The sequence below is a fragment of the Poecilia mexicana genome, unplaced genomic scaffold (assembly GCF_051168715.1).
Source record: "Poecilia mexicana isolate PSO_F unplaced genomic scaffold, ASM5116871v1 scaffold_5, whole genome shotgun sequence".
Classification (NCBI taxonomy): Eukaryota; Metazoa; Chordata; class Actinopteri; order Cyprinodontiformes; family Poeciliidae; genus Poecilia; species Poecilia mexicana.
The window spans coordinates 29082964-29095531 of NW_028263374.1; positions in this window are offsets into that span (position 1 = coordinate 29082964).

Sequence of the window (12568 nt, forward strand, 5' to 3'; positions counted from 1 at the left end):
AGTAACATTGGACTTTAAATTGGTTTCTCTCTAGAAGTCTAAGGATTTTTCCAGAATTGTTGCATCATTTTATACAGTTGAAGGATGACTGCTGTGCATGAATGACTTCTCTAAAATGCTTAAAATTTAAAACTAATATGCTTTATTCCACACAGTAGAAACTGTTTTGGATTTTACAGCCAACATCCATGGTTTTCCTCATCACCGTTCTCAGAGGTTCACCCAATCAGAGCCAAGGAAAATTAATGAAAAAACGTAAATATTAGCTAAAATTAAATGGGGAAAATATCTCTATGTTTTTATATCTTCACTGAAAATTAGAAAAATATCGACTTCTGTATAACTGGATGTTATCAATCACCTTATGATACTATTTTAATGAAGTCCTGTGCTACCAGTCAACCAAAAATATCACTAGTTTTCTTTTTTTTGTTCTGGATAGAAAAACATTTACACTTTTCTCTTTGAACCAAGTTTTCCATTTTATCCTTAAGAATTTAGTTGAAAAAGAAAATGCACACATCCTTGTCTGTCAGCCATTCATGCATTCATAGGTACATTGTTGTTCTGATGTCCTGGTAAAAGTGAGTTTTATCAGTGTGACCTGTCGAGGCAGCAGTGGGTCAGGAAGCTGCAGACTGCTCTATTGGTTTAATATTGATGCATTATTCTAAAAAGAACCCACTTCAAATTAAAACAATCCCGAATCGTTATGGTTCATTCCACGTCATTTCACCTGTACAATTAAGCATAAAATAAGGAAGTCTCTTTATTCTGTAAAATGAATAACCTTCAGTAATGAGTCTTTTTTTAATGGAAACACGGCTTTTGGGAAATGAACCCCTCAAGTGCTCCTGACGTCTCATACATCACATAAGAAACAATTAAAAAGCTGATTTTTTTTTACCCGTTTCATGAGTACTTCTGCTCTGCTTCACTTCATTTCCTCCCATCTCGTGTCTCTGGGGACTAAAACTGCTCTTAAACCCATCAGGGGAACGGCGCAGCTTTCCCTTATGGTTTTGAATGTCCCCTCACCACACATCTCTCATTATCGACACATCAAACAGCCTGCAATTAGCGTCGCCGGGGGCGCACAAGTAGCTCATGACTCTCGGTAGGGCCGGCGCCCGGTGGGGTAACCTGAGCGGTTAATGAACTGCCGCCGTGATATTCATTAAAGAAGGATTATGTCCCATTCATTGCAAATTACAATACGAGGGATTTGTCATTTAAATGAGCCCATTATTGGGATAAATGTGTGATAGGAAGAAGTGCAGGGAAAGAATGGGAACCATAATGAGAAAGTCGTTTCCATAAAGTTCTGAGACGTTGCCTGTTGCTTTTACCACTTCACTGATTCTATACATTCTTCCGTTTTTATGTTCTTGATTCTCTTTCTCGGCCACTTGTCTTTCTCCTTCTCCCTACTTTTTTAATGAAAGTGCAGCCAGATAGTCAGGAATAGACCACTGAAAGTAACAGTTTGACCCCAATCATAGAATCTCAAATATTAGGATTAAACCTGATGTTATTAGAAGGAAGATGTTTTGGAAGAAGGTTTGCTTTCATCCTTTCAATCTGACCAAATGTTGTTGCAAATGTTTATATTAGTACATCTTCTTAAGTAGAATTGATTGATTACTTGCCCAGACTTTCATCATGTTGACTCTGACTACCTTCACACAGTCGACAAAACTGTGACACAAATCCGCTTTTTCTACAACCTATTTTCATGTTTTCACAGAAGTCTGATCGGCCCAATTTCTAAAAAGATCAGATTTGTGCCACACTTCACAAAATGTTTAAAGAGTAGAGATAGGAAGTGAAAAAGAACCAAAAATATGTAACAGCTCAAGTTTGACTATCATAAGAACGGGTGAGTGTTTTAAAGAAAAATTCAAAGAAAATGAAGGTGGTTTAAGACTTTTGCACAGCCATACATTTAATGAATAATCGCTTTGGTCCTTCACAGACATTATTACCAGTAAACCGTGGGCCAAAGGATTGATAGGGATAAAGGAGATGTTTCTTCCAAAGCTGACCTCTCGCTTATTGCTTCCTGACCTTCGGAGGGATCAACAATGTTGTGCTTGCACACACACACACACACACACCCACACACACACACACACACACACACACACACACACACACACACACACACACACACACACACACACACACACACACACACACACACACACACCAGCGCTCACAATCATTTAAGCAGAACAGGCACCTCACAAAACCAAAAAGATCAGCATGGAAAACGTGCACTGCAAGCACAGATTATTATATTCTCTCATAATACAGAGAAAAGCATCGGCGTGCGAGCAATCTCACTGTTCAGATGCACAAACACACACGCACGCACGCACACACACACACACACACACACACACACGCACACACACACACGCGCACACACACACACACACACACACACCATATAAACATCTGCAAGTAAACAAGAATACACACACCCTCCATGCCTGCTCTGTTCAGAATGGTTGATTCTGCAGCTCATGATGTGGCAAAAGTTTAATTGTTTGTTCAGTAAAACTAAAGACATTAGCAATGAGCTGATAGAAACAACCAGATCAGTTTATGATGTTTTCGACAAAAGTAATCCAGGAAGAGATTTTACATTTAGACCTCATTATCTAATGAAAGTGAGAATAATGATCAGAAATAAAATGCTCCTAAATGGCAGTTTACACAATTCTTTATTGAAATGATTGAACAAACAACTTGAATATTTGTATTTTAAAGGTGACCTAAGAAGCTTCCTTGACAGGTTAAGTAGATCCATGGGCGATTCAAAACATGTTCATTACAGTTTCTGCATAAAATCATTCTTAGATGATGAGATTCTGCTCCTTTCAGAATCAGCAGTTTTAAGGCGTTTTGTCACTTTAAATCCAAACAAGGTGCTGCTGGCCACGCCCCCAAACTAAATGTTTACACTCGCATGTGAAAATGGCTGCAAACAAATGTGCAATTAAACATCCGTACATCTTTGAAAAGCATTAGTAGATCCTCCTGGTAAAACCAGCTGACCAAATATGCTGGAGCTCAGCTTGGGTTGCTAGGTAACGGGCTGGGCTTTGCTGGGGTTGCTAGGTAATGGGCAGCACCTACTTATTTGTGACAATACATTCTGGAGGTTTTTGAAATGTCTCATTTTCCAAACACCAAAAAACATTAAATTATTGTTTTTTCAAGCATTTGAGTTGTTTTTAGAAGCAGTAACCTAATGGAAGTACAAAAAACATGCAAAATGTGAATTCTGCATAATGCGTGCCCTTTAATGCACACACACCTCTACTAAGATTTGGTCTTTTGTTCGTTAGCTGGCTGCAGAGAAAGTCTTCCTTATCTCCGGTTTTGGGGGAACAGCAAATCAGCGCCAAAGAAACAGCTGTTTTCCAAATACAGTGGATATGTGAATGTTTGGCAAATAATTTGGATTTATGTGGAGAACCGAAAAACCTGGGATAGTTAAATGTGTGGATACTGACCTGTGAGCATGCGGGGGTCCACTGTACTCGAAAACCTAGAATAACCCAGGAAACTCAGGATATTGTTGATTGGTACATATTATTGAAATTACCAAATGGTCTTTGACAATGCACATCCATTCTGGTTCAAAATACAGCCACTGTAATCTTTCATTCACCCACTCAATCTCTAAGGGAGGCCAGGAAGAAAACACAAAACAAAAGCACAGAGAGAATTTTGTTTTTAACTATCGACTATTTAATATTCACTGAATAACTTGTAGAGTGGATATGAACCCTTACTAAAGTTAGCTGAGGTTGCTCTTGAAAAGTAAGAGCTTATGTCTCAATCATGCCATGCAGTGCAAAATACATTTGTCTTGCATTGGCCTTTTTGAACTGGCTTTGCAGAGACGGCTCATTCCATCAGAAACACATGCAACGAGGCGGCATCGTGATAAGTCACAGAGGAACACGCCAACTCACTGCCCAGCGTGGACCAGCAGCCCGACACAACCGACACGTGCAACACTCAGAGGCGAAAAGACTGAATGTCCAGCACACACAGCTCAAATATCTGCCTCTAGAAACACACACCAGTAAAGAGTCGATGCTTATGCACAAACACACCATCCACTGTTTGCCATTTGTGACTCTTTCAAGCCCTTAAAGTCAGAAAAATGTGTTGATGTGCTGATAAAAAGAAGGTTTGGCTATTTGTTGGATTATTTCTGAGCAGCTAGGATTTTTAGTGGACAGAGGACAGATTTTTTTTTTGTTTTAATTGATTCCTAAATTTTAAGCTTAATGTTTCAGTAAATCCTGATGTTTTAAAAAAGCAGTGCCTGTGTGAAAACAGTGCTGTGGTGCTGAAAATGGATTTAGTTCATTCTTAGGATTACTAAAGTGACTGAAAATTTATTAGCAGCAAAATAAAGGTGATAAGTGAAATGTTTGGATGTCATCTGTTAGTTGGGGTTTTCAACCATCAGATTGGTGCAAAGTGCTTTGAAAACTTACTTTTTTAAAAACGTGGACTCTGACATTAGCGCTGGAGCCGCCTGTGCTGCTGCCACATGTTTAGCATTGAGACGTTGGTTTATGTAACTCCTTTCAGAACAACTTGAACAAAACGACCAGCTTCCCATCAGATCATTTTTTGAAGCATAAATTAACCCCCAGTCGACCAAGAGAAATGGTTTTGTGGATGCTGCCTGTGCGTCAGATTGATGGCAGTACCAGGAACACATGAATACAACAGTTCCACCCAGGATCTTTCTATGTAACTCATTAAATACAAAACAATTTTTAATGCGCTAAAATCTGCAGTTAAATATTTGAAATTAACACATTCCAGTTGCAGTTGCAGTTATTGTAATACATGACATTTTAATGTTCAATATATTTATTTTGTTGTATTTATATCTTATTTTAAAATTTTAATGTTACATTGTACATGATGTATTCTACAAAACTAAAGACAGACAACATATAACTCTATTTGTGAAAAAAAGTGTGAAAATCTTCTCAGCACAAGACTTGTGCACCAAGGAGAGACATTAAAACTTTTATTAACGTCTTCAACACTTCAACACCTGATTAGAAAATGAACTCTGTTAATGTAAAACTTTGTAATATTGTCTGGATTCCCTGTCAAACAAAATGCTTGCAAAGAATCCATGAAGATATTTTATTTGTGACTACAAAGACGCTGCTGGGTGTTTTAACAGACCCTGAAGCATATGAGAAGCCATGCAGGCTTCTCACGGCGTCGTAAGTTTGGAAACGTGCCGAAGATTTGAGTCCAAGAGATGAATCAAACTGCAGAACAAAACAGAACAGGCAGTTCATTTCCACGGCTGGCTCAAAGCTTCTGAAGAAGCAAAGTTCTCTTTAGATGAAGCGCACTAATTATCACTTCCAGCATTTTCAGACTCAAAGTTTTTCTGACTTTTCAAGACAATTCACACAAGACGAGATGAATGTTGTGAGTCTAGTTTGCAGGGTTCAACTTTGATTTCCTTCATGGTTTCTAAACCTGAGGCATCATGAGGCTGTAAATGTTCATCAGTAAACAGCTAACACATGGGACATGCAAGCACTGAGGGAACAGCGACATCTAACTAGCACAACTTGGTTCAGGTGTATAAATGTTCTAAATGTGAATGTCTGACTTGTCATAATGACCAGTTAAAGTGTTTTTACCTAAAAAGTTTAATTCTCTTACTGATACTATCATTTGGTAATTTCAGGCTTGGTGTCTTATATAAGTACGCCTGATCATGTGTTTAGGAAAACCGGAACATATTTACTGAAAAACGCCTCGACTTTGAAGAGCAACAGTGTTACAATGTTCACCTTTCAGCAGTGAATCATATCGTCTTTCCATTATTGTGCTAATTGCTGTAAAGAAAGCAAAAATAATTGCTGCTTTCATGACTCTACAATGGGATTATTAGTTTGGAAACATTGGAAACATGAAACAGTAACTCTGCAGGCAGCCAAGCTGTCTGGCAGACAAACAGAGTAAAAGGTAGCAACCAGGATAAGCAAAATGTGCAGGCCTCCTACTGCACATCACTGCATGAGTGATTATCTTTTAACCAGCAACAACTTATGTAATCATGGTTGTGGAAATGATGTTAGTCTTTATAATGGGATTTAAATCATTAGCGACTAAAACTGTCCAACATATTTATAAAACTTTAAGTAAGACGGGGAATTATCTCCTTTGAGGACGAAATGTGGTTGGAAAATAAAACTAAATAATCATGGAAATGTTTGGTGAACTCAAATCGAAGACGACCAAAAGCAGAACTCCAGGCTGGGTTTATTTCTGAAAGGAAGAACATTTCCACATGCAATGTGAAAGGAACTCGAGGGATTTGGACTCTCCTTCAGAGTGGCGCAAAAATGAAAATCTGCAAATCTCAATAAACTGAAGGAGTGTTAAGAAGGCCCAAATTCCTGCACAACACAGTGATGAGGTCACAAAAGGAATGTAAAGTCACAGCTTCTGAAATTTAACTTTATTTTTAACATGTGTATTAATCTCTGTGATGTGAAAATCTGGTGAGGACTAGATGACAGTTTCACTTAAGCGTTCAAGTGCCAAAGCTTCGAAGTAAATTCAGGAGTGGTATCTCATTTAAACACTGAAACGTTGTCGCCATAACAAGATTTAAAACCTGTTAAAATGAGATTTATATCTCATTAACACCAAAATATATTCTCTTTTAAATAAGAAAGGTTGGAACAGTAACACAGCAATTCTTCCTGGGATTTTTAAATGTCATCTAGAAGAAACAGAGTGAGAAGGAGGATCGTAGTGAGTCTCTTTATGCCCTTTAACGAGTCGTAATCAGTCGGAGGGACATGATATTATATCTCCTTATAACAAGAAACTCATTTTTACAAAGAGATTGTAAAGAGATTTTCTTGTTTTAGTGAGGAATTCTCGTTAATAATATTTATTTCTCGTTTGGACATAAATCAAATTATTTCCAAACTGACAGTTAAACGCTGCCAACTGTTTACATCCTGGTGTGTCGAACTGCTGATTTTAAAGATGGCCTACTCAAGTCGACGGATCCTTTATTCAGTGCATTGCAGTATCCATATCTTTCATCCTTAAGTATTCATTCTGTGCTTAATTCACTTCATTTCACCTCTCATCAAGTTTTATCTCTGTGTATAAATATAAATATAACTTACCGTGACTAACAAGCTTGTATTGACGTCTTTGTTTAGATTTTTTTTTCCCTGTTTGTTTTGCTCATAGGAAGTTGGCCAAAAAGCAGAAGGAAACTGCGAGCAGCTCCACCCAGCAGAGGGAGATGGGTCCGGTCACCACGGCTGACAAGAGCACCACTAAAGTCAGCACCTTGCACAAAGACGACCCGTTCTCCACTTCCAGCCCAGACCTCAACGGCTTCAGTGAGTAAAACTCATCTGTTCTACATCCTCTAGATTCACACTGTTACTGGCAGCATCCGTACATTATTCCAGAAACCTGAAGACGAGCAGGAATGCACCGAAACGCTTAAGTACCGATCCGATACGGAGAAATAGCACTGACAAAAATGTAACATGTTCCTGTTTTTAAACACAGACATAAATGTATTGAATTACTAATTAATTTGGCCAGTACAGTACATGTAAAAACAACCCAACTTTAATTTGCTCAGTCAGTGAAATTATGACTGCCAATGTAAAATGAAGAATAAAGAAATTGGCAAAAACAAAAAGTTCACTACGTTGGTGAACGTAAAATAAACAGATCTTCTTTCAAATGGTCCTGAAAGTCCAAATAATTACTTGCAAAATTAATTGAATTAAGTTATTTCATTATTTCATTATTTAGAGCTCAAAACATAGAATTAGACTGAATAGATCTGAATTAGACTGAATAGATCTGCCTTTATTCGACTGAAACTGTCACTGGTACCCAATCTAGATTTCAGTATTAGGACCAATAGAGATATTAATATCAAATCAGTGCTAATGCATGAAAAAGCAAGAGCTTCTTGTATTAATGTCCTTCTATTGCCTGGTTCTCTGTCAAAACACACATTAATGGTGTTATTAACCAAACTAACATACGTTTTGATTAAAAATAAAACTTCAAGGTGAGCAGATAACGCAGTACGTCACAAGCTTCCATCTTACTTTGAGCTTCTTTTAGACATAACTGCCTCTTCCACTCACAGATTGCATCTTGCAAAATAATGGACTGCATTTTTCTATATTTCTTCTTAAAATGACTCATATTTGTGTGTCCGGTATAATTAGACAGTTGCTCTCAGGCGGGCATTTTTCTCTTGTAAATGTCACGCTGGCCTTTGGGGAACTTGGCTTTTGAGAGCTACAGGTCCAATTTAATGCTGGTCATAACTGCCTGCACTCTTCTTCTTAACTCTCCCTACTGATGTACAAAAATTGTTCCTGCACTGAAAACTGCAGACTGAGTGATGTTACATTTGTTGCATTTTGAACATTCAGGTTCAATTCATTCTTCTACATTTATACACTACAGTACGTAGTTTTGTATAAACTTTTTTGCACAACTTTATATGAACTTTTTGATTAATTTTTTTTAATGCTGGGTAAACCTCTCAGTTAAATGTAAAAATCAGAAGGATGGTTTTAAGACAGACGTTTTGTTGGTCCTTCGGATGCTGTCTGTTCATTTACATTCACTAATAATCCCCTTACTTCTTCTCAGAACAGTTCAGTTTACTTAGTGTTCATTCACACCAGCCCTGTTTAGTCCACTTTAATCAAATTCTAGCTTGTTTGCAAAGAAAGTCCATTTCATTTCAGGAAGTGTGAATGTGCAGCTGAACTCTGGTCTTCGTAAAATTGTAGGTCTCAGTTTTGTTGAATTGAACTCTGGTTCTGTTTGAAAAGCAAAAGCAGGAAAGCAGACTGTAGTGTACTACAACACAGTGCATTCTGGGTAATTACAACCAAAACAAACACGAGAGTCTAGCTCTATCAGAAGAATTGGCTCGTGGTTTTTTACCAAAGATCTAAACTCCTCCAACCTCTAAAATCTGACGCTGCTCCATTTTTGTTTAAATTTTGTGAAGAAGGAAGTTCTCATCAGTGTCGTCTTCAGAGGGTTTTGTGATTTTTTATTTTTGGTGTTCTTGGCACAGCGCCCTCGAAGTCGAGGACGGGGAAGATTGTTTGATACAACGCAGTGTGAAAGAAACTGCAGCAGCTGAAATCGTTACAACGTTGGTCCTCAATCAAACCGAGCCGACCGACTGTGAAAACTCCCCTACGTTAAATTACACACAGGTGGACAGAGTTGAATTATTATGTGATGTCTGAAGGCATTTGGTTGTGCTAAATACAAATGCATAGCATACTCAGCACATTTCTGTTTGTGAAAAGTTAGGAAAGTTATTTTGTACCATAATGAACCACTTGTTGGTCTATCACAAAAAAATATTAAAATACGGGAACTGAATGAAGTTAAAAGTTACCCATAACAATGTCACAAATTAGTGTCCTCCTATCTGTAATTCAGCCTTGGTAGTATTTTTTCTGAAATGGACAAACATTTACTTGCATGCAGCACACTCTGCCAGGCTCAGTCCTAATGAGACTGAAAGCGCTGACACAGAGAAGGGGACCCAGTAATATTTCTGCAAGGAGTCTCACAGGGCAAATAACCTTTTTGTGTTATTGCATTCTCACCCAGTCACCAGCTATCTTCACAGGACATTGCTGTCAAAGCAGATTCCTCTTGGTATGCAGGTACACTCCTGACTGTATTAAAGCTGAGCTGCTTTTTGGGGAACATTAGCATACAGCGGTGGTTTGCATAAGGCGAGAGGATTTTATCACCAAGCAGGAGAAAATATGTTTGTTTGGATGTATTAGAAGTGTGGGACAGAGATAAAGAATGAGAGAAGTGATGGAGGGAAGGAGGGATAATAAAGAGAGGATATACAACTTAAATAACCCACAGCGGGGAAGTGATGTCATCACTAGGGTGCAGCCAGCCTGGCCTCCGTCTTCCTACACAGTCCTGCTTGATTCTCATCTCCCTTCAGTCTTCTGTCTGGGGTTTCTCCCATTGAGCTTGACTTTTGTTGTTGAATTTCAGTGAATGGAAGAAGAGGCTTGCAGCTTTGAGAATTGTGCAAACTATTATAAAATGCTAAATAAAAACTGAACAATAGTTTTAACCAGCCATGTTCTCTCTTACATCTTACATGTTAAACTTGCATCCCAAACTTTTACGACTGACCAGTTCTGCTCCCCACAGAGCGATTCACCGTCTGTTCTAACAGGTTTGTTAGTAGAAGACATTTCTGGGTAGTCAGTCAAATGATGTGTAAATATAGCTAATTAAGAAAGTTGCTTAAAATTCGTTAATATGCCAAGGAGATTTTCTTTTTTTGTTCATATTTTATCTAATTCTTTAAAGTGATGATTCCCTTTCTTGTCAAATAAGAGCTTGTAACTTAATATTCTATATGCTCTAATTGCGTAATAAGCTGAACACTTTTGCTAGTAATTAGATTTTTTTGAGGGAAACATTTCTTAAACTGATGTTGCATTTTTTTGTGCAAAAAGTCCATCTCAAAGAAAAAACTGTTTAAATGAATTAATGTTTTTGATCTTGGGTTGCTTAGAACCTGGTCAAACCACACATGCAACAGTTTGTGGGACTTTAATTTTAAGGAAAAAAAACATGTTACTGCTGTTACAAGGACTGATAGGAAATTCAGCTGCCAATAAGCACAAAGTGATGTACACCAGAGAAAAGAAAATAAGAGGCATTGAGGTAGAAAAGATTCACAGAATCTGCTTCTAAGAAAGGCAGAACCATCAGTTTCCAAAAACTAAAAAAGCACCGGTACATTTCTGTGTGCTTGGCAAATACAGCTGAACGGTGAGTTATTTCTGAGATCCAGAGATTTGCAATCAGGACTGAGTGTTCTTCATAATGTCAACCCCCAAAACTTCAACAATTATTCTATTTTATCCAAGAATTTCATTATTTTCACATTGATACTTTTCAGTACAATACAAATTGCATATGAGAAAATTTCAATTAAACTAAATATCCACCTTTATAAATATATGAGACATGTGGAAATTAATAAAAAGATGATTAAAAAGGAGATGAAAACTGATTCTAACACAAATGTTTCACCATGTCAATAATGGCGGCTTATATTTTCAGACTTCTGTAACAATGAAACATGATGGGGAATTGAGAGATTTAAACCTTTAAAGCCTCAGATGGAAATTTCATTGTAACTTATTTTCTTGCTTAGCTGAAGACCAGCAGTAGATCAGCAGCTTTAGATCTAAACAACTGATTCATTATATGTAAATCAGATCCATGAGCAGGAAGACAAATTCAAAACTTTCTGTTCAAGTTGCTGTTGAACAGCAAAATGCTTCATTTACAGTAAACACTGATTAACTGAAACATTCTGTTTCGTTATTTTCATCAAATAAACTCATTTTGGATCTACGGCTGTAACACGGACAGAATTTATTTAAAAATAAGTAAAACACTAGAATGAGGAAGACATGAGGAGACAGAGGATCTGGAATCAACGTGGCTCCATTTCTGCACAGCGTCTCTATAAAAACATATTTTTTAGAAAGAATTATAATGAAATCCACTCCACTTAATTAGATTTACATGGTAAGTCTATCTTAATGAAAATCTGTATTTTAGTGGTAAAAAATGGTTGAACTGCTCTGCCTGATTATTAAAAGGTACTTCAGTCAAATATTTTCTGTAACGATTTGAATAGCATAAAATCATTAGTAAGACAAGTATTAAAAAAAACAAACTGTGGCTACAATTCAGAACCATTGATCTAATTAACTAATTTAAATGTATAAAATGACTATAAAAATATAGACAGAAATGCATATATTCTGATACCTGTAATTATTGACCCCATACACTAAAACCAACTACATCTCACATTGATGCTGGTGGGAGCAGAAACAACACAACGCATTAAAAATAAGGCTAATTTTGGACTAATTTCATTTATGTTTTAAATTTTGAGGTCTACATTTTGATCTAGAAAACTCCATAAACTGCTTTTAGTCTTAAATTGGCAGTAATTTAAAAGAAATACCATTCTGCAGTCGGAACAAAGTTCTTTCATAATTCATAAAAACTCAAATGCTACTTATCGTCTTTCCACCAAAGCAACGTTAGCTCCTGTACTGAACAAAATGGAAGATTGCTAAAGTGAGTCACTCACCGTTTGCTGCTTCTCCAAATATTTGTTAAAGAATGGGTTTCTCTCAGTAACTTAGTGAAGTCCAGGAGTTTAAGCCAAAATTTCCTTCACTTATAACGTGGGACGAGTGTCTTGTTATAAGTGAAATAATCTGCCAGTAGAACTAATGCTTTTTAAATCAATATTAAGCAAATATTGACTTGCAACAAGCTCCTGTATCTTGTTAGTTTTGTCTTAATTTCAGTGTAATAACATATTTGCAGTGGAGACTACACCCAAAGAGTTTATGGTTTTGTAGTGAAACAGCTTATTTTCTTTTGTATTTTAGTG